The sequence below is a fragment of the Aotus nancymaae genome, unplaced genomic scaffold, assembly GCF_030222135.1.
Source record: "Aotus nancymaae isolate 86718 unplaced genomic scaffold, 86718_ANA_hifiasm-v0.15.2.pri h1tg000011l, whole genome shotgun sequence".
Lineage (NCBI taxonomy): Eukaryota > Metazoa > Chordata > Mammalia > Primates > Aotidae > Aotus > Aotus nancymaae.
The window spans coordinates 66,897,146-66,917,577 of NW_026988422.1; positions in this window are offsets into that span (position 1 = coordinate 66,897,146).

A 20,432-nucleotide genomic window follows, 5' to 3' on the forward strand; every position below is an offset into this window, starting at 1 on the left:
TGCTTTTGCTATATCCCATAGATTTAGGTATGTTTTGTTTCCATTATTATTTCTTTCAAGAATTTTTTCAATTTCCTTCTTAATTTCTTCATTGACTCACTGGTCATTCAGGAGCATATTGCTTAATTTCCATGTATTTTTATAGTTTCAAAAATTCTTCATTATTAGTTTATAATTTTATCCCACTGTGGTGTAAAAAGATGCTTATGTTGTCTCAAGTTTTTTTTCGTGTTTTAATACTTGTTTTGTGACCTAACCTATGATCTTCCCTTGAGAATGATCCATGTGCTAAGGAAAATAATGTGTATTCTGTAGCTCTTGGATGAAATGTTCAGTATATATCTATTAAATCCATTTGGTGTGTAGTGCTGATGAAGTGTGATATTTCTTTGTTGTTTTCTGTCTTGAAGAGCTATCTAATGTTGAAAGAGGGGTATTGAAGTCTCCAGGTATTATTGTATTCAAGCCCATCTCTCTCTTTAGCTCTTACAACATTTCCTTTAAATCTCTGGTTGTTCCAATGTTGGCTGCATATATATTTAAAATGGTTATATCCTCTTGCTGAATTCATCCCTTTATCATTTTATAGTGATATTCTTTGTCTCTTCTTATAGTATTTGTGTTGAATTCTATTTGTCTAATATAAATATAGCAACTTCTATTCTTATTTGTTTCCATTGTCATAGAATATCTTTCTTCATTTCTTTATTTTCAGTGTATGTGTGTCTTTATAGGCAATGTGTGTTTCTTGTTGTCAACAGCTCAATTGGTCTTGATTTTTTCATCCATTTAGCCAATCTTTGTCTTTTGATGGAGAGTTTAGTCCACTTACATTCAATATTATTATTGATAAGTAAGAACTTACTCTTGCCATTTTATTATTCGTTATCTGGTTGTTTCATAGTCTTCCCTTCCTTCTTTCTTCCTTTTCTTTCTCCCACTAGTAAAGGTGATATTCTCTGGTGATATTATTTAGTTTCTTGCTTTTTTTTTTTTTTTTTGTATTCATTGTATGTTGTTTGTTCTGAAGTTATCATGCAGTTTGCAAATACTATCTTATAAACCATTATTTTAACCTGATAACAACACTATTCGCATAAAAAAACAAGCAGGCAAATGTAAACTAATAAAAACTCTATGCCTTAACATTGTCCCCCTCTCTTTTTAACATTTTGTTGTTTCTATTTACATTATATTGTACTGACCATTTCTTGAAAAGCTATTGTAGTTATTATTTTAGATTGGTTCATTGTTTAACTCTTTCTACTTAGGATTAAAGTAGTTTCTATACCTAAGTTACAATGCTATATTTTGTGGTTTTCTGTGTACTTACTATTACCAGTGAGTTTTATACTTCAGGTGATTCTTTATTAATGTCCTTTTCTTTCTGAATGAAGTACTCTCTTTAGCATTTCTTGTAGGACAAGTCTGGTATTGATAATATCCCTCAGGTTTGGTTTGTCTGGGTACACTATTGTAAGGTAAAAGCTTTTATTCTTTCAGTGCTTTAAATATGCCATGCCACTGTCTCCTGGCCTGTAAGGTTGCTACTGAAAAGTCTGCTGCCAGATGATTGGTGCTCCATTGTGTGTTAGTTGTTTCTTTTCTTTTAATATAGTTTTAGAAATCTTTCTTTATCCTCAACCTTTGAGAGTTTGACTATTAAATGACTTGAGGTAGTCTTCTTTGGGTTAAATCTTCTTGATAGTCTACAGTCTTCTTATGTTTGGATAGTGATATCTTCCTCTAGGTATGGGAAGTTCTCTGTTATTATCACTTTGAATAAACTTTCTATTCCTCTCTTTCTCTACCTCCTCTTTAAGTAAATAACTCTTAGATTTACCCTTTTGAAGCCTATTTTCTATGCTTCATTGTCTTTTATTCTTTTGTCTCTCCTGACTATGTATTTTCAGATAGACTGCCTTCAAGCTCACTAATTCTTTCTTCAGTATGCCTATTGCATATTTCAGCTCAATAATTTTTGCTTGATCCTTTTAAATTATTTCAATCTATTTGTTAAATTTATCTGATAGAATTCTGAATTCCATCTCTGTGTTATCTTGAATTTCTTTGAGTTTCCTCAACACAGCTATTTTGAATTCTTCATCTGAAAGGTCACATATCTCTGTTTCTCGAGTATTTTACCTTCATGACTTATTTGGTTAGTTTGTTGAGGTCATGTTTTCATGGATGGTATTGATACTAGTAGATGTTCTTCAATGTCTGGTCATTGAAGAGTTAGATATTTATTATAATCCTATGGCTTAGAGTGCTTATTTATAGCTGGCCTTCTTGGGAATGATTTCCATATATTTGAAAGGACTTTAGTAATGTGATCTAAGCTGCATCTGCTTTAAGGGGTACCTCAGGACTAGGTAGATCCAGAAGTACCATCTGGTAGTCAGGGACTAGTGTCAAAACCTTTTAAGTCTACCTGGTGCTCTATCGTATTGCAGCTGAGTTGACACACAACCAATAAGATGCAGCCTGTCCCACTCTTCCCTCTCTTCCAAAGGCAGTAGAACCTCACCCTATAGCCACCTCCACCCTGGCTACAAAGAGTACTGCCAAACTACTGCTGATGTTCCCTTAAAGCCCAAGGTTTCTTAAGTCAGCTTGACATGAATGCTGCCTGTCCCAGGAATCACTGTTGAGAACCGTGGGCTTCCCTCTGGCCCAAGGCAGGTCCATAAATGGCTGTCCAAGAGTCAAGTACTGGAATCAGAAGAGCCCACTTGGTGCTCTAGCCACCTGTGGTCATGGTGGTCCCTAAGGTGTAAAAAGAAGCTCTTTTTATTTTTCTGCTCTTCTCAAGAGCAAGTTTTGCCATGTAGTCACCATAGCCAGTAATGTGTTGCATCTCACCTGAAGCATCAAGTCTCAGAGGCTCACCCAAGGCCCTTAATGTAGTACCTGGATATCACTGCTGGTTATTCAGGCCCCAAGGGCTGTTCAGTTAGCAGGTGATGAGTCTTGCCAGGACTAGATCTTCTTCTTCAAGGCAGTGGGTTTCTTTCTGGCCTAGGGTGTGTTCGAAGCATTATCTGTAATGGGGACCTTGTGACTGTGACCACAGCAAGGAAAATCTTGCTATGGCTAAGCTAGTATTCTAGTGCAAGATAAAGTCCTCACCACTTTTCCATATCCTCTCCTCAAGTGGAAAGAAGGGGCCTCTTTTGGAGTTGTGTGCTGTGCACTGTAGAGTTAGGGTAGGGGTGATGCCAGCACTTTCTTGCTTATCCCAAATAGTGTCTCAGTATGTCATATGCTCTCCACGCCCTGAGTCCACTGTCTCTGGGCCTAGTTCAGCACTAAGATTCACCTAAGAGTTGCAGTCTTTATGGCCTAGACTGCCTTTCATTTTACTTGGAGACAGAGTGCTGTAGCCCTCCATGGTGAGATTGTCACACACTCAAATTCAGCCCATTGTAATGGGCAATTTCCCTCTGGCTAGGGCTGTTTTAAATGCTCCATTGTAGGCAGGTATCAGCTGAGGTTGGTCAAAGAGAGTTTTGTCCAAAAGACTTCAGTAGAAAAGTATTCTTGAGAGTTATTCTTTGTAAAATATATGAATCACCAAATCTTAAGTTGAAATTGAAATTGATGAGTCATGGATTATTAATTTCAAGTCTTCATTTACAAAGCTAAATTGTTTCCATAGAAGTGCTTGTAGTTGGAAGGTCCACAATCAGGTAATATATTGCCTTATATAACAAGATTGCCACTCCTCCAGAAAAATTAGAAACCTTCCCTCTGATGGTCAAAGGAAAATATTTAAAACACACCTTTTATTACATGTTTTTGACACATGTTTGCATAGATTCTGTCATCTCCTCATCTCTTAAGTTTCAATGAGATATTTCTTTTATCAAAATTAATATCAAGCTTTTCTTTTTTATGTAAGTGAAGATGTGCTGGCTCTAATTTAGTTGTCACTTTATGTTCTTACTTCTCGAAATAAAATTAACACAGTTTCACTCTGGTAATTATTTTGGAGTCAAACAAAACCACTAGTCCCACAGGAATAAGGCACTTTGTGAATAGAAATGGAACTTTTTCAAGTTCTCACTTTTCTCAGTCATCTTTAGTGAACCTCCAGCACTTTATTTATTCATTAGATTTTTTTCAGAGCTATGTCCTTTGCAAAATTGCCTCAGGAGAAGGGCTAAGAATGACATTCCAAGAAAAAAATATGCCACAAAAATAGATGTAATGGACATTTTAAAAGAAGTTAAAATTAGCTATTTGTTTAAGCAGTAGAGATAACGTTCTATTAAAAAAAAATTATCTTCCCCAGTGGAGGTTCAATAGAAAGCATCTGCCTTTTCAGATTGATGGTTGGAGTAGGTAAAGCTGGTTTTAGTTAAAAAACAAAACAAAACAAACAAAAAAAAAACGGGCAGAAAAGCTTGGGTTTATATAATGTTTTCTGTTCTGTATCAGGAACTCAAGTACTTCTAGTGCTAGCTAGAGCATGTACTGTGCTTTGCAGTAATTTTCCTAACAGGATAAAGATCTGGTGGATGATTCATTACACTTGAAAAAGGACATGATATGACAGAGTATCAGTGGTAACTGGACATTACAGGGAAAAGCTAAGATCCTTGTTGTGATCACTAGATTTGATATGAATCTCAGTGACATGTTTTAATGTTTTACGTTACACAGTAAATGAAAAATGAGTGCTGATACTGAGAAGAGGAAGTAAAACTAAAAACCACTCCTCCCATTAAAACAAGATTAACACAAACAAGTGAAGAACACTGAGATGCTTGGAACTTTTAATTTTCATGGGATATTAATTTTCATGACACGATTCAGGGACCTTTTAAAAAGTAAATTAGATTTTATTCAACCTAGACGTTTGCATTTAAATACATTTCTCTACCTACATAAAAGTTGTCAAGGTTCTTATTCCTCTCAGATGTATTTGCATTATATTGTAAAGAAAAGAAGTTTCAGCCATACACCTCAGTTGATAATCTTTTATTCATTTAAATAGGCACACTTTGAGTTAGGCCTCTGTATGAGCCAACAAATTAGAAAATATACATGGAATATTATTTCAAGGAGCACATATCCTTGAAGAGACAATTTAGAAAACAACCAGCTATGAAAAAGAGATTGTCTATAATATATGATGTAAAGTGTATTATGAGAATTTTGTGGGACAAAAAATGTCTTGGATTTGGATAGCAGGCCTAACATTAAGGCTGATCCAAGTCAATGAGCCCATAGCTTGTCCAATTTCCTAATCCCTTTTAAATAGAATTAAATAAGAACACAAAGTTGTGAATACACAATTTCTGCATCCTCAGAATCTTAGAAGAAACCTTGCAAATGGGGATTCCTGGAGCTTAATTCTCATGGTAACCCTACTTTTGCTCTCTAGCAAACACTGCCCTGGATTTCATGAAATAATTTTCATTCACAAGCTCTATTGTATTGAAAGACAGGGGAAGCTAGGAAGAAATTTTAGTATTTTTTTCTTGTTTGAGTAAGTGTTAACTCCTCGTATTAGATGGTAAAGTCTAAAGGTGTATCGCAGTGAATTGTAAATGTCAGTCACGGGTTTGGGGCTTCATTTGCTAATGGATCTAATGACAGAAACATTTCAGGGACAAAACTACTTAGAGATGCAAAAAACAGAGATACACTGAATTAGGGTTCTATTGAGATCACATGCCACTTGAATAAGAATAAAAGCCTTGACAAATATGTTGACATTGGAATGAAGATGTGAGGGATTCAATATTAGATGAAAAAGCCCAACTTAATTGAACAAAACATTCAATTAGGTCAGGAGATAGAAATTATCATATATACTTATAAATAATAAGCCTGGGTACCCAGAGAAGATGAAAATAAGGACTATTTAATATGTTAATGTAAACTTTACAATTTAGCGAAGATAGCTATTTTACATTTGAGATTTTGGCAATGTCAGAGAAAAAGTGAGCTGAAGATCTTCCTATAAGAGTCGTCACCATACAAGTCATATTTGTGGTTATAATTTCAGCTCTAATGCTACCATCAAATGTGAGACGTAACTAGGGTTGATGATCTCAGTGCTGCTTTTCGGATAAAGTTATCATCACGATCCTTCTCTATCCTTCTATGTAGAGTGAACTCACTGTCACTTCTTAGCAGAAGCATTTCTTTTCCACCTCAGTGGTCTTTTGACTAATATGGATTGGTGTTACCATAGATTTTCCAGTCATCATGAGGTGTTTCTAAATGTTAGTGGGAGCATTACTCAGGAATCTTACTAATAAATTATTCATTTGCTCATTCAGCCAGAACCTAGTGGTTGCACTATGCCAGCAACTACCTAGACACTAAAGCATAGGGACTAATAAATTTCCATTTACCATGAGAAACATGAGTCTAAATGAGAATTCAAACAGGGCAGGTGTTGTCATAATAAAAGATCCGAAGTGCTGAAGCAATAAGGTGACAATGTGTTATGTATACTTCTATAGATAAAATACACTGACATGAATATAACAGAATATATATGAAAACTGCTTAGAGTTTTTATGGTTATGGTTATGGTTTCTTAAAAGCATGAAAAAAATAACATTGTCCACTTTTACTCTCTAGGTACTGTCCTGCTTCTCTGTTTTCCTTCACAAATAACTGCTTGAAAATATTGTCAGTATTTGCCGTTATCAGTCTTCCTCATTCCATTCTTGACTTTCTCCAATTTCGATTGTTATTCCACCAAACTCCACTGAAAATATTTAAATAAGATTTCATTTTGCCAGATTCAATTGTTGACTTTCTCTCTTTGTCTTACTTTTCAGAAAAATTGGAAGAAGGAAGCATTATTCCCTTTTTGAAACTTTATTCTCTAGACGCACTGATACCATGTTCTCATGGTGTTTCTTCTTCTTCATGGACTATTCTTTACATGCCTTCTTTGCTGGCTTTTGTCCTTTGTCCACACTGTAGTAAAGTACTTAGTATCATGAGTTCTTTTTCTCTAAATATAATCTTTTCTTAGCTGATCTAATCAGTCAAATGGCTGTATGTCTCCTCTACATGTGAAGTACTACCATATACGTATTCAATTCTACACTGAACTCTTGTCTCTCCTCCAGACTGGCTCATGCACCCAACTGTTTCTTCAATATCACTCTTCAATATTTAGTATACATGCCAGTTTAATATATCTAAAGTAAAACACATTTTTCCTCCTTTAACTTTTCTTCACTCATCTCCCCTATCTCAGTAAATAGCACCACTTTTCCATTTGCTAAAGTCGGAACACTAAATAGGAGGGATTATTTTTGCAGTATCACATTCCATATCCAACTATCAGGAAGTTGTGTCAATTCTAACTCCAATATAAATCTCAGCTCAACAGCTTCTCAACATCTTCAATGATAAAACCCAAAAAATAGACTAACAACCTCCCAAATTTTATCTTTACTTCACTCCTACTTCTTTTGCCATGCATTTTCTATTAATTTTCAAAATTACATCCAAATGATCTTTTCATATCCTAATCAAATCTTAGCTCTCCCTTGCTTAAAACTTTCTAATGGCTTCCAGTTACACTGTTAACTAAACCCAGAATCTTTACAATGACCCACAAAACTTATGCCCCTTCCTGTCTGTGATCTGAGCTCGTACAATTCATTCACATTGTCTTGGTTCTAGAAACTCAGCAAGCCTTCTTGCCTGCCTGCCTGCCTGCCTTCCTTCATTCCCTCCCTCCCTCCCTCCCTCCCTTCTTTTGTTCATTCCTTCCTCCTCTCCCCTCCCCTTCCTCCCTTCCTCTTCCTGCCTCTCCACTCTCCTCTTCTTCTTTCCCTTTCTCTCTCTTTCTTTTCTTTTTTCTTTTCTCTTTTCTTTTCCTTCCTTCCTTCCTTCCTTCCTTCCTTCTTTCCTTCCTTCTTTTCTTTCTTTATTTTATTCCCTTGAATGGGGCAGAGGTATTATTATTGAAGGGATTTTGAACTTGCTGGTTCTTTTACCTCTAAGAAGCCATGTATTTTGCATCTTGGCATGGATGTTTTCTTTTCATCAATTAGACCTCAGCTCAAGTTTTACTTCTTTAGGAACATTTTTTATAATCACACTAATGTAGTCCTCTACCCATCTAGTCACTGGTCACTTCCTATTTCATTTGTGTGAAATTTTATTTCTTTGTAGCTGGAAATAAAAATATACATACTTTTAAATTCATGTAACCTTTCTACCTTTTCCCAGGGAATAGGAATTTATGAAGACATACACTTTGTCTTCTTTTTCCTTACTATATCTACTGTGCATAGGACACACAGTTGAGGTTACATAACTAATTGTTTAATAAAAGATTGGATGAATGACATAAATCAGTTTATTATTAAGAGTGCCAGAATGTATAAAAATTACCCTACTGGGTCACATCTATTTTTCATTTACTTTAGTCTTCAATGGAGTGTGTTGCTGTGCTGCCTTTTTAAAATCATCCTCATTGACTAACATGTACAGGTTCATATTCTAATTTATTATAATTTCTCTTAAGCAACATATTATGAATTTATAATACATTCTGGAATACAGTCTGACTTTCTGTTTCTTTTTACCCAGAGAGTGAATAGTTCACTAACAGAAAAGAGAGAGAGCACAGTAATCTACACATGACCTGACATAGTTTTGGAGATTTGAAATACTATATTCTGTATTTCAAATTTAACCTCTTCTGGACTTGCATTAGCTTTGTCATGGATGATCTTACTCAAAATGTGTTTTGCTGCATGATTTGAGCTGAACATTTTTAAAATTTTCAGTGCATTCCAAAATTGGTATTTATTAAGCACGATAAAAAGAGAATGCTTACCTAAGATCAATCCCTTACCAAACCTCTTGAATTTTGGTCGCAAAAGCCAAAATCACTCATTACAGTAAAACCCTCAGGATAGAATTCCTTTTCTCATTGCATCTCCAGTCATTACTTAATGGCTGAATGTGCAGCTGGGAGCAGCTAACCCAGGGAGAGCTTGTGGTTCCTTAATTCTCACAAAGGCATTTTGTATGGATCATGTTCATTTTGCTTCTCTATATTCTCTATAGTTTAATGACCTATAATTTTTCTTTTTCTTCTCTCCATATTCTAGTTAACACACCACTCACCCTCAAAGATATTGTAGTGAAGAAGACAAAGCAATATTTCTTTAAAAGAAAATAGCCTAGTACCGGCTGCTTATATTATATTATCTTCTGCTTTTTAAATTTTCCTGTTGTTCTTTGTCCCTATATATTGCAGATTACCTTATGTGACTAACTTTTAATTTTTTAATTTTAATGGGAAAATATGTGGAATTATGGAAAAAAATCACAAAAACGAAATACAATCTAGGAACATAATAGTCAAACAAGTATACAGTTCATGATTAAGTAAACATTGCTAAATAAAGAAATCAAGAATGATGTTGACACACATATTTTAATTAAGGGTTTAATTAATTAAACACAATTATGTTTTGGCATAATGCTATTGAAATCATACACTTAGTTGAAATAGTTACAGCAGCAGAAAAATATTATGAAATCTTATTTTGTTGTTTCTTTTAAAATGACATTGTAAATATTCAATATTTCTGTTTTCAATAAACAGTTCTCTCTCTCTCTCTCTCAATTCCTCTCTCTTTCTCTTCTAGATTTTAGCATGAATAAATTACCACTCATGGCTCTTTAATGCTATTTAAAATCAGCCTAAATAATTTTAATAAGAATGGAACGGGCAACAATGTTGAGGAACGGAAGCTTCCATAACATGTCTACAAACCACATAGCTAATCAGTTTTCACTTTCACAATTATTTATTGAAAGTCCATATATACTTTTCTGGTCAGGCACGACGGCTCAGGCCTATAGTTCTAGAGCTTAGGGAGGCTGAGGTGGGTGGATGGCTAGAGCTCAGGAGTCCGAAACCAGCCTGCACACCATGGTAAAAACCCCATCTCTACCAAAAAAATACAAAATTTAGCCGGGTGTGGTAGTGAGTGCCCGTAGTCTCAACTTGGGGGTACTGAGGTGGGAGAATCACTTGAGCCCAGGAGCAGAGGTTTCAGTGAGCCAAGATTGGGCCACTGCACTCCATCCAACCTGGGCGGGAGGAAGAGAGGGAAAAAGGAAGGAAGAAAGAGAGAAAGAAAGGGGAGAGAAGGGAGGAAGGAAGGCAGGAAGGCAGGAAGGAAGAAAGGAAGTCGTCTATATATGTTTTAGAGAAAATATAAACATTGCTGGAGCTTCATTGATTGTTTTGTTTTTTATATGCCATTTAAAAAATGTTTGTCATATATTTCTTTACTAGACAGATTTTAATTTAATTTCATGGTTCTGTTTTTTAAAACTAATATCTACTACCTGCTGCCTCTCACACAAATCTTGGAAGATCTGTTCAGGCTGGCATATTTTAGGCGAAATTTTGCAGTTGCTAAATGATTATACCATTGGACTGGAAAGAGGTATTTTCTTAATAAAATAAAAGTAATAAAATAAAACCAAGCTATGTTGAACAATGCTGCAGGATTTGTTATTGCAAGGGAGTGGATTGTTAAATGAAATAAAAAAGAATATTTTTATTCTAACCTTTTTTTTTTTTAATGTGAAGAGAGAAGGTAATTTATATCAAGTGGAGAAAAACAGAAACTTGACACTTGGCAGTAAAGAGCTATAACATCACCTCTTTTATTTTTCTATATAATAAAAAAAATTATACAAGAAACAAATTTGTATAAAGTTGAGACTTTTGCCTTACAGAATAAAGAAAGGAAAAATACTACAAGACTCTTTAAGAAAAGCTGTATTTTTTGATCCTTTGTTAACGACTTTTGAGCAAGATAGAAGATAGAAAACCAGGCTCTCCATAAGAATATTAATGAAGAGGGTAAACATACTCAATTCCTGCTGGACATGAGTCAAAGTAAAAATTTAATACAATGCACCTTATCCCTTAGCCTAACAATCAAACCTTGACAAACATTCAGTTGCATATGTTTCTGTGCATGTGTATGCATGCTTAGGAACACGTTTCCCTACAAAATACATGAAGAAGTTTGCATATGAATTTTAAAGAAATAATGCAATTGTAGAGAAACTCAATGAATATTTGAGTACCTCTGAAACACTTAAATTGATTATATTCTATTTACTTTTACATATTTTGAGAGACAAGAGACTTGCCTAATATAAATTTTGGTGAAGGAAAATAGCTTTGTTATTAGTACTAACTTCAGTGGAATGGGTTATATACAGCTTAATTTCAGGGTAGTAATTCTGTTGTTAACACTAATTATCTCTCAAAACTTTATAATTTAGTATCTTAACTTTTATGACATTCACAATAGCCTGAATATTTTTGTATTACACTATTTGTTTTCATTGGACTAAGTTTCTTCATTTTCCCCTTGAAGGTTGTGTTTTATATACATATATACATACATACATATTGTATTAGTCTGTTCTCATGCTACTCTAAAGGACTGCCTGAGACTGGGTAATTTATAAAGGAAAGAGATTTAGCTGACTCACAGTTCCGCGTGGCTGGGGAGGCCTCTGAAAACTTACAATCATTGTGGAAGAAGAAGCAAACATGTTCTTCACATGAGGGCAGGAGGAGAAGAATGAGAACTGAGTGAAGGGGGAAGCCCCTTATAAAACCATCAGATCTTGTGAGGACTCACCACTCACTGTCATAATAACAGCAGCATTGAGGTAACCGCCCCCATGATTCAATTACCTACAACTGGGTTTCTCCCTTGACACATGGGGATTATGATAACTACAATTCAGGATGAGATTTGGTTTGGGACACAGCCAAACCATATAGAGTGTGTGTGTGTGCACGCGCGTGTGCGTGTGTGTGTGTGTATCTGGATTATTGGATGGAATCGGGTTTCTGAATCAGGTTTTATTTTATCAATGTATTAGTCTATTCTCACACCGCTATAAAGAACTGCCCAAGACTGGATAATTTACAAATAAATAGGTTTAATTGACTCACAGTTCTACATGGCTGTGGAGACCTCAGGAATCTTACAATCATTGTGGAAGGGGAAACAGGCATGTCTTATATGGTGCAGGTAAGAGAGAACAAAAAGCCTAGAGAAAACTACCATTTATTAAGCCATCAGATCTTGTGAGAACTCCCTTACTATCATGAGAGCAGCATGGAAGAAACTTCACCCATGATCCAGTTACCTCCAACCAGATTTCTCCCTTAACACGTAGGGTTTATGATTTGTGATGAAATTTGTTTAGGAACAAAGAGCCAAACCATATCCATCAATTAAGACATAACCAACTGATAGAATCATATATAGAATCTTAAGGAGAAAATTTGTTTTCTTAGGCATCAAATGCCTAGGAATTTAAGTTTTTTTCATAAGATCTAGTAGCCAACCAGTTAAGGACAGAGCCAGTACTGCAAGCCTTGGCATCTCATTCTTTTTCTCATCAGTAAAATGGTCTTTTAATGTTAATGCCTTAATAAGTTGAGATATTTAATTTGCTTTGGATGTATTGGAGGAAACCAAGAAGAAAAGGCCTCTTTCTATTCAGATGCTTGTTCCAAGACTCAAAGAAGAGAAATTGTGGGGCTTCAGATAGAGCCAGTCAATTCCCTTAGGTATGGACTTCTTTCCCTATCTATTAGTAGATTACAGAGAATTTTCCTAGAGGACTTCTGGCCACTCTCCATGTGCCTTACATGTGATATTCTGTTTGCTATTGTTAATAACTGAAACTGAGAGCATTTCAGGGAAATTTAATTTTTCTTAGTCACACAGGCGACTTCAATTTCTACAACCATTCCTTCCTCCTCTTTCTTTCATTTCCTATCAGCTTTGGGGACTTTATCCTTATTGACAGTGGTAAATGGTCATCTGGACTTATGCTTCAAAGTTTGAATGGTATTTATATAGTTCATAACTTCTTTGCAGTAGCATTTTCCTATATGATGCTGATTTACATATGTCCTAGTTCATTTAATCTACACACAGCTCTAAGAGGTAGATATTATTATCATCTGCCTTTCATAGACAGGGAAATGAAACTCAGAGAGTTATGTAACTAACTAGAAATATCAGCACTGGTACTAGATATAGGATTTGAACATATGAGGTCTCATTCTGGGCCTGGATCTTATTGCTGCCTAGTTAGTAAGAAAAACATTGAGTGTCTGGTTTTCTGTCTGAGAGTCTAGGAAATGGGGACTGATAAAGAATGAGATATCATCGATTCAGCCGGATAGCAAGGATTGTGTAAGTAGCTACAAATCAGTGTGATCTGCATACATTAAAGATAGGTCTGGGGATGAGATTCTGTGATGTTTATATATTTACATATGAATACATATTATGATTCAATGTTCCTGAGGAAACTGAAAAATAAATTGCAGTTACCCAGTTGACTCCACTTTCCTTCCCATCATATCCCCAAGTGTGTTTGTTTATCTTGTATATTAGAAATTCCAAATAATACAAGTCAGTCTGGAAGAGGTTTCAGAACATGCTTGCTTCAATGGATTCAGGATAAAATCCCTCAATACATCTAACATTTCTTCTAATAGAAATAGCTGTTTGTAAGTGATAGGCAACCCTGTATTACACATTCGTGAATCTTTCTAAATATACTTTTTTTCTGTTTGATTTGAACTGTTTTACAAACATGTAAGTATGAATGACTCTGTGTTGAAACATATTTCTTCTCTAAACTGAGTTACATATGCTTATAAAAGAATACTCGGAGTGGCTTAAAATTCTAACTGGAATGTTTACATTCTAATATTTACAGCAATAAAGTCTATAGTAAAGATCATCACATTTTTTCCTTGCTCGTGTTACCAGAGATAGAGCTGAAAATACCTTAATGACATATGCTTTTGGTGTTAGGAAATCAACAATCTTTGAAAATTTTTTATTCCAGAATAAAGTAAAAAATCTTCAAAGGACTAACAGGTGGCATACCATTTCTCTTTGATTCTGGAAAGCTACACACCACACACACTCACACACACACAAACTCACGTGTACATGCAAGATAAAGACCAAAAGATCGTCTGCATTTGTTTTGCTATGCCCAAAATATTCCACTAGAGGACAGTGCAGCTATTGTCATTCCACCATGCCAAGTTTTGATCAAATTTCCTGATGCTTTTGCAGAATATAGAAAGCATACATTCATTTAAAATAAACTGAACACGTTTGTTTTAAAAGCACTTAGCTTGTACCTGATAGTTAATAGATCTGAATTGCTTGGAGCCCTCACGCACACAAAGTAGAGAACATAATGAATTTCTCAGATTTTTTTAAAGAAGGGAGAGGTTGGGGGAGAAGACAAATATGAGCTAATTTTTTTCATTTGCTTTGATACCTTAAGGGGAAAAAACCCCAGAAATAATGCAGAATCATTATGAACAAGCTGGTAGGTATAAGTATTAGTTTATATTTAAATGAAAATAGCTTATTGAAAGGGAGAATGGATATGATTCAAATAGTTTCCAGCATCTTGTTTGAAATGCAAAAGAGTAATTTGTATTTATATTAATTTAGGTGGATACCTCTAATTTTCTTGAGACTTCTTAACAAATTATTTCTATGTTTCTTGGAAATGGCCATTTGGAACATGATCTGGACGCTGTGCAAAGACTTGAACTTGAGACCTAGAAGATTTGATACCAACTGGGGAAAAAAAGAGCCTGGGTCACTTGAACACCCTTTACAAAGGAGAAGTGGGCAGAGGGGATCCAAGAAATATGTTAGGGTGTCATTCCCCTTTGTTGGCAAAATTTAAAAGAATAAATTTATAAACATAAGGCACCAGAAATAAAAACATCCTTTCGTTCTATTTCCTGCAGTGACAAGAGATATATATTCTGGATTGTAGAGAGAGCTGCCTTGGAGATAAATTGTCTGATTTCAGCATCTCAGCGGTGGATAATAGATTCCCCTCAGAACCACATAATTAAAAAATGACATTTCTGCTACTTTGTGCCAACTCAGTACCGCTGCTGCCCTGGCTTCCAGGCCTGGGAGTCCTGCAGGGTACAACCAAACAAATTTTGCATTATTCAGTGGGACAATGTAAGGTCGTGTTAACAAAAAAAAAGTTCCTTCTGGGGGGACCAGAGGACTTTATTATTTTCTTCTCTACAAATTCCTCTTTTTGCTTTTCTATTTTTTTTCTTTTTCAATTCTGCCAACATGAAAAAGATATGAACGATGAGATTAGGACATCCATTTATTACAAGTTGGCCAGATGAAAGAGAGCATATGTGTGCAGTGGAATAAATTAAAGAGCCTAATTTTAGCAACTTTTTTTCCTCCAAGCAGATATTCAGAATAAGCCAAAGATGAGGTAAATGCTGTGAGAAAAATTATGTAAATCAAAGTGCTAAATCCATATCCTTAGATGTCTTTAGGATGAAATGGTTAATCCTCATATGGATCCCGCTCCCCCCACCCCCCCAAATCCCTCCAGGAGATTCCTGAAAGGCAATTGACTGCAGTCTGAACAACTGTTCTTTATGGGTCTCTCAGTTCACTATGTATCTCTAAAAAAGTGCATGTGCTAGACCAGCCTCCAATTAACAGTTACTAAAGTGTAAATGGATTTCCAAATGTCACATAGCTGGTAATTAGTGAAACCAGGACTAGCAATGGATCTTTTGATTCCTCTCTGAAGTGTGTTAGTAACAGCCAGTATTCTGCAGGTGTCTTTAGTTCAAATCATAAAAGTACACATAAGGATATTCCTTTTTCTCAAAGGAAATAGAAGAAAATATAAGACTCTTTAAAAAAATACAATTCATTGAATTTATATTTTGTGATTTCAACCGTCAATTAGCACTTCGATTTTAGGTTCACAATGCATTATTATGAAAACACATATGCAGAAGGTTATTCATTTCTGCATTGTTTTAAAACATTGGATACAAACAAAATACCCACGCTATAGGTATACACATAACCAACTGCAATACAGCTATCAAAAAGGTAGATTTCTATGAACTAATGTTGGATAATTCCCAGAATAAATTGCTAAGTAAAAAAAAAAAACTGTGATAGAGTTTTCTATAATATGTTTCATGTAGGAAAGTATGAAATATAAGAAAATATGCATGTATATTTTTATTTATGGAGAAAAAAATACAGGTATGATAACCAGAAACTATTAAGATGAGTTACTAACAGGGAGAGGGTGAAAACAGAGTGAAGAAGATGGAAGAATAGAAATGGAGTGGAGTGGGACAGATGAGAAGACAGTGACACTTTTTGGAATATACTTTTTGAATGGGCCTGAAACTAAATTCGTAGTATTGTTTCGCCTACCCAAAATATAGATTGAAAATTTAGAACCCCCAGGATATGAGGGAAATCCAACATGGAATACAATTAGTAAAGGGTAACCTAACTGTATTACAAATGTGTAACATACTTCCACTTAGGAGGGTGAAAAAGTAAAGAATCTATTTAAGTAAATTTAGAAGGCAGTATTGCAATGCATACTTAAAAGTTAAGGTTAAAAAGAAAAGCCAAATATATTCTAGTTAGCAACATTGCTTTTTGCTAATGTAGGCATCACAAATTTTGAAAATACTTTTTGTATACTGGAATTGAACAAATACTCAAATATTTTCTGGATAATGTGATCCAAGTTTCTGTATGTTAGATAAAGAAGTAACAATGTGGAAAGGAGAAAAGCTAGAATGAACTCTATAGTGCCGGATTGGAATTTATATCATATAAAGTTGTGGATTTTGAATATATCTATAGATAAAAGGTAGATAAATAAATATTTATGTTTACATGCATATATTATATATCTATAAAGTGCGTATGGATGCATATTATATATAACAATATTACAATATTGTTGCCCAAGTAGCAATGAACACACTTAATAACCAGATCTTGATTTCTAAGTGCTATTTTCCATGTTTTCTATTTTTAAATAAGGATGGGATCTTTTATGGTGAAATAGATTGGGAAGAAAAATATAAGGCCAGAAACTCTTGTGGTGCAAGAATGTAATGAAGTGTTCAAAGGATGGTGGAGGCGTGTAATAGGGACACAGGAACCAACTTAAGATCTCAATAGCCTCAATTGGAAGGATTTGAATTAACAGCGTAAATCATGATAGTATTGGGATTGAAATATGACCCATAAAATAAATACTTATAAGTCTGTGCTGATAGGAATAAATAACTGAATAAATAAGTAAATGATGGGGAATAAACAACAGCTCTTCCTTGCAATACAATTACAATTAAGTTATATGGAAGAAATGAAAGAAACAGAAAATTACCCTTGGGCATGCACTGTGGTACAATAGTTGCAGGCAAGAATCATCCATGGAAATGAAATGTATTTAGCAAAAGTATAATGGAGCACAGGATATTTGCATAGTCAAGATATAACTCCCTGCAAGATTCCTATTAATTACAAAAGGAAAACCAATAGCTTTACAGTGGGGAAACCTTAGCAGACACAAAAGTGACCAACATTAGAGTTAACATCACCAGTTTTAAGATGTATTGGCATGACAATCCTCCTGATATAATCCAATAAGAAGGGTAAAACATTATTTCAGTAGCATTTTTGCAAAACAAACAAACAAAACCAAAAAACAAAAAAACGCTCAGTGTAATCATGATAAAACGTCACACAAACACAAAAGGAATGAATGACATTATACAAAATACCTGACCATCATGAAAAGTGCTAAGGTTATGAAAGACAAAGAAAATGATAGAGAAACTCTTAAAGAAAATGAAAGAGAAACTCCCCCGGCTTGTGTGTGTCGGAGGGGGGAGTGGGGGAGGAAACTAAAAAAAAAAAAATGACTATTAAATGGTATATGTGATCCAGGTTGATACAGAAAAAGAACACTAGTGTGACAACACAGGAAGTTCAAATCAGGTTTCTACCTTAGTTAATGAAACTATATCAATGTTAATTATCTGGTTTTGATAATGTACCATGTTTTTGTAAGCTGTTAACTATAAGGGAATCTGGGCAAATGATATACTGAAACTCTCTGTTATCTTGCAATTTTTGTATACATCTAAAATTACTTAAAGATAAAATTTTAAAAAGAAAAATAATGAAAATACTAAAGGATTCAGGCACTTTAATATTTAGTGCTTATTTTAAAAAGGGAAAAGGGAAAAAGTACAAATGCTTTAGGCTGAAGGTAATGACAGATTTTTAACATATATCTGGAAAAATAATCTAATTTCCAGTAATAATAATGATTATCTAATTTAATTACTTACTATTCAACTGGTATATTGTAATGCATACATTATCTCAACTTTATGAGAGAGGTATTATTGTTCTTATCAGTTTAAAGAGGTGTCAGATAGCAATTAGGAGGGACTAAGTCATCTCTCCAAAGCACAGAGTTCAAGTTTGTTCTCTATTTACTAAACTTTTATTTATGGAGTTCTTAATAAGATTTTATTTTGCATGTGTTATGTTTAAGCCTTACAATATGCAAAATGAACTAATGTTCTAATTTAAGAATTAGAGAAATAAATTCTGAAAAAGTCTATATATTAACAGGAAATTTACATAAACATGTTTATGATTATATTTCTACTCTATACAACCTTATCTACTAATTTTACTTTATGCCACAGAATGGATTCAAAAATGCTTATTCTCTCCCTATATATCACATTACATCTATAGCTAAAAGGGCCTAATAGAAACTTTATTTTACTATGTCTTCCTTATTAAAGTGAAAATGTAAATAGTAGATTTCTATATAGTCATGATTAAGTGAATAGCTTTTAAAAAAAATTCTGCAAAGTAAATAGAAGTAGATAGTATTATTGCCAATAGGATGGAAGAAACACAGACACAGACACACACACATGACTAAACCAACATACCTAAACAAATATTGAAAACTCAAAACTTTTACTCTTTGTTCCCTTATCTATAAATTCCTTTCCATAGTATTCTACTGGCATATGATCTAGTGACAAGCAAAGTGCTGGCCCATAGTTCAATTGCTAATTTATACAACAAGATTAAGCTTGAGCCTTTAGCTCTGTTTAGTTTGGAGAGTCAAACTCCCCTGGGTTTTGTGTGTGTAGCACGGGGCAGTGGGGTAAACTCGTATGGCTGTTTGGACAAAAATGTATTTGTAAGAAGCACTGAGGAGCAAATTATCTGAAGGAAAAAGAGGAGCATATAAAGAAGCTTGGCAAGAACCAGAGCCTTGATTGTCAGAGTGAAAGGAAATTTGGAGTAGTGTTATATTTAATTATTCCTAGCTATGCCCCAAAGAAAAGGGCATCCCACGTGAGACCAGGTCTGGCAGGATTAATGGAAGAAAACAACATTAGAAAAATATTCATAAATTGTTTTGATTTTGAAGTAAGAAACAATAGGAAAGGGAAAGAGAATGAGATACGTTCTCCTGACTTTTGACATTCACCAACCACTCTGTGAGTATTCCCCTGAGGCTCAGAACATACTGAGAATGTTCATGTATTTGTTTCCAGAGTTTTGAGAACACCTGGATACTCCTGATGGGAAGTTTTCAATGCAGGTGCTAGAGGTGCTGTGTAGAATCTTTTGCAATTTTGAGTACTGTGGAAACCTCTTCAAGAAACATGATCTAAGGCTATCAGAGGAAGAGAGAGAGGAAGTAAGGATCAGTACTTGATGGAGACAATAAAATCTTTCCATGCATGAAGGACACAATCTCTAGAGACAAAAAAAATTGAGTAAAATTTTAGAGAAGAGTTTCCGTGAAAGAGTACACTAACTGGTTTACAAAATGGCTGCAAAAATATCTAAGTGCTTAAACCAAAAATAATTTCTAAGGACAGGTCTATGAAAAGGAGTTTGGCCATGAATCTCTTCTTCATGTTATCATTCAGGTCCTAAATAGTACTGAGTTTCTCTCATCATCTAGGTGAAGCTCCCAAAATTGCCCTGGAGGTTGCTGCTTTCCTGGAAGCAAGGGGGAAAAAAAAGAAGACATGTAGTTGCACATGGCAGATTCTGTGGGCCAGGGTTATCAACGTGCAAGTCCCTTAGCTCACCTTCCTCTGCTGAGAAAACACTTCCAGTGCCACACCTCAAACTCCTTCCACTGGTGAGAAAACACTTCCGGTGCCACACCTCAGCTTCCTTCCTCTGGTCACAAAACACTTCTGGTGCTGCACATCATTGCTGGAGAACTGGAGAGTGGAGTCTTCCAGCTCAAGAAGAAAGAAATATATGATTTTGCCAAGTACCAGAATTTAGTTCTTTGAGTTACTTTTTCAGCATACTCCACTAAGAACTGTGAGAGTGGAACACTTAATATAGGTCCTGCAGATAACAAGTATTCAATAAATCTTGTTGAATCAATACATGAAATCACCTCTTCCAAAATAAACTCAATTTTTTAAGTTACTAGCAAAATGCCTGAATGAA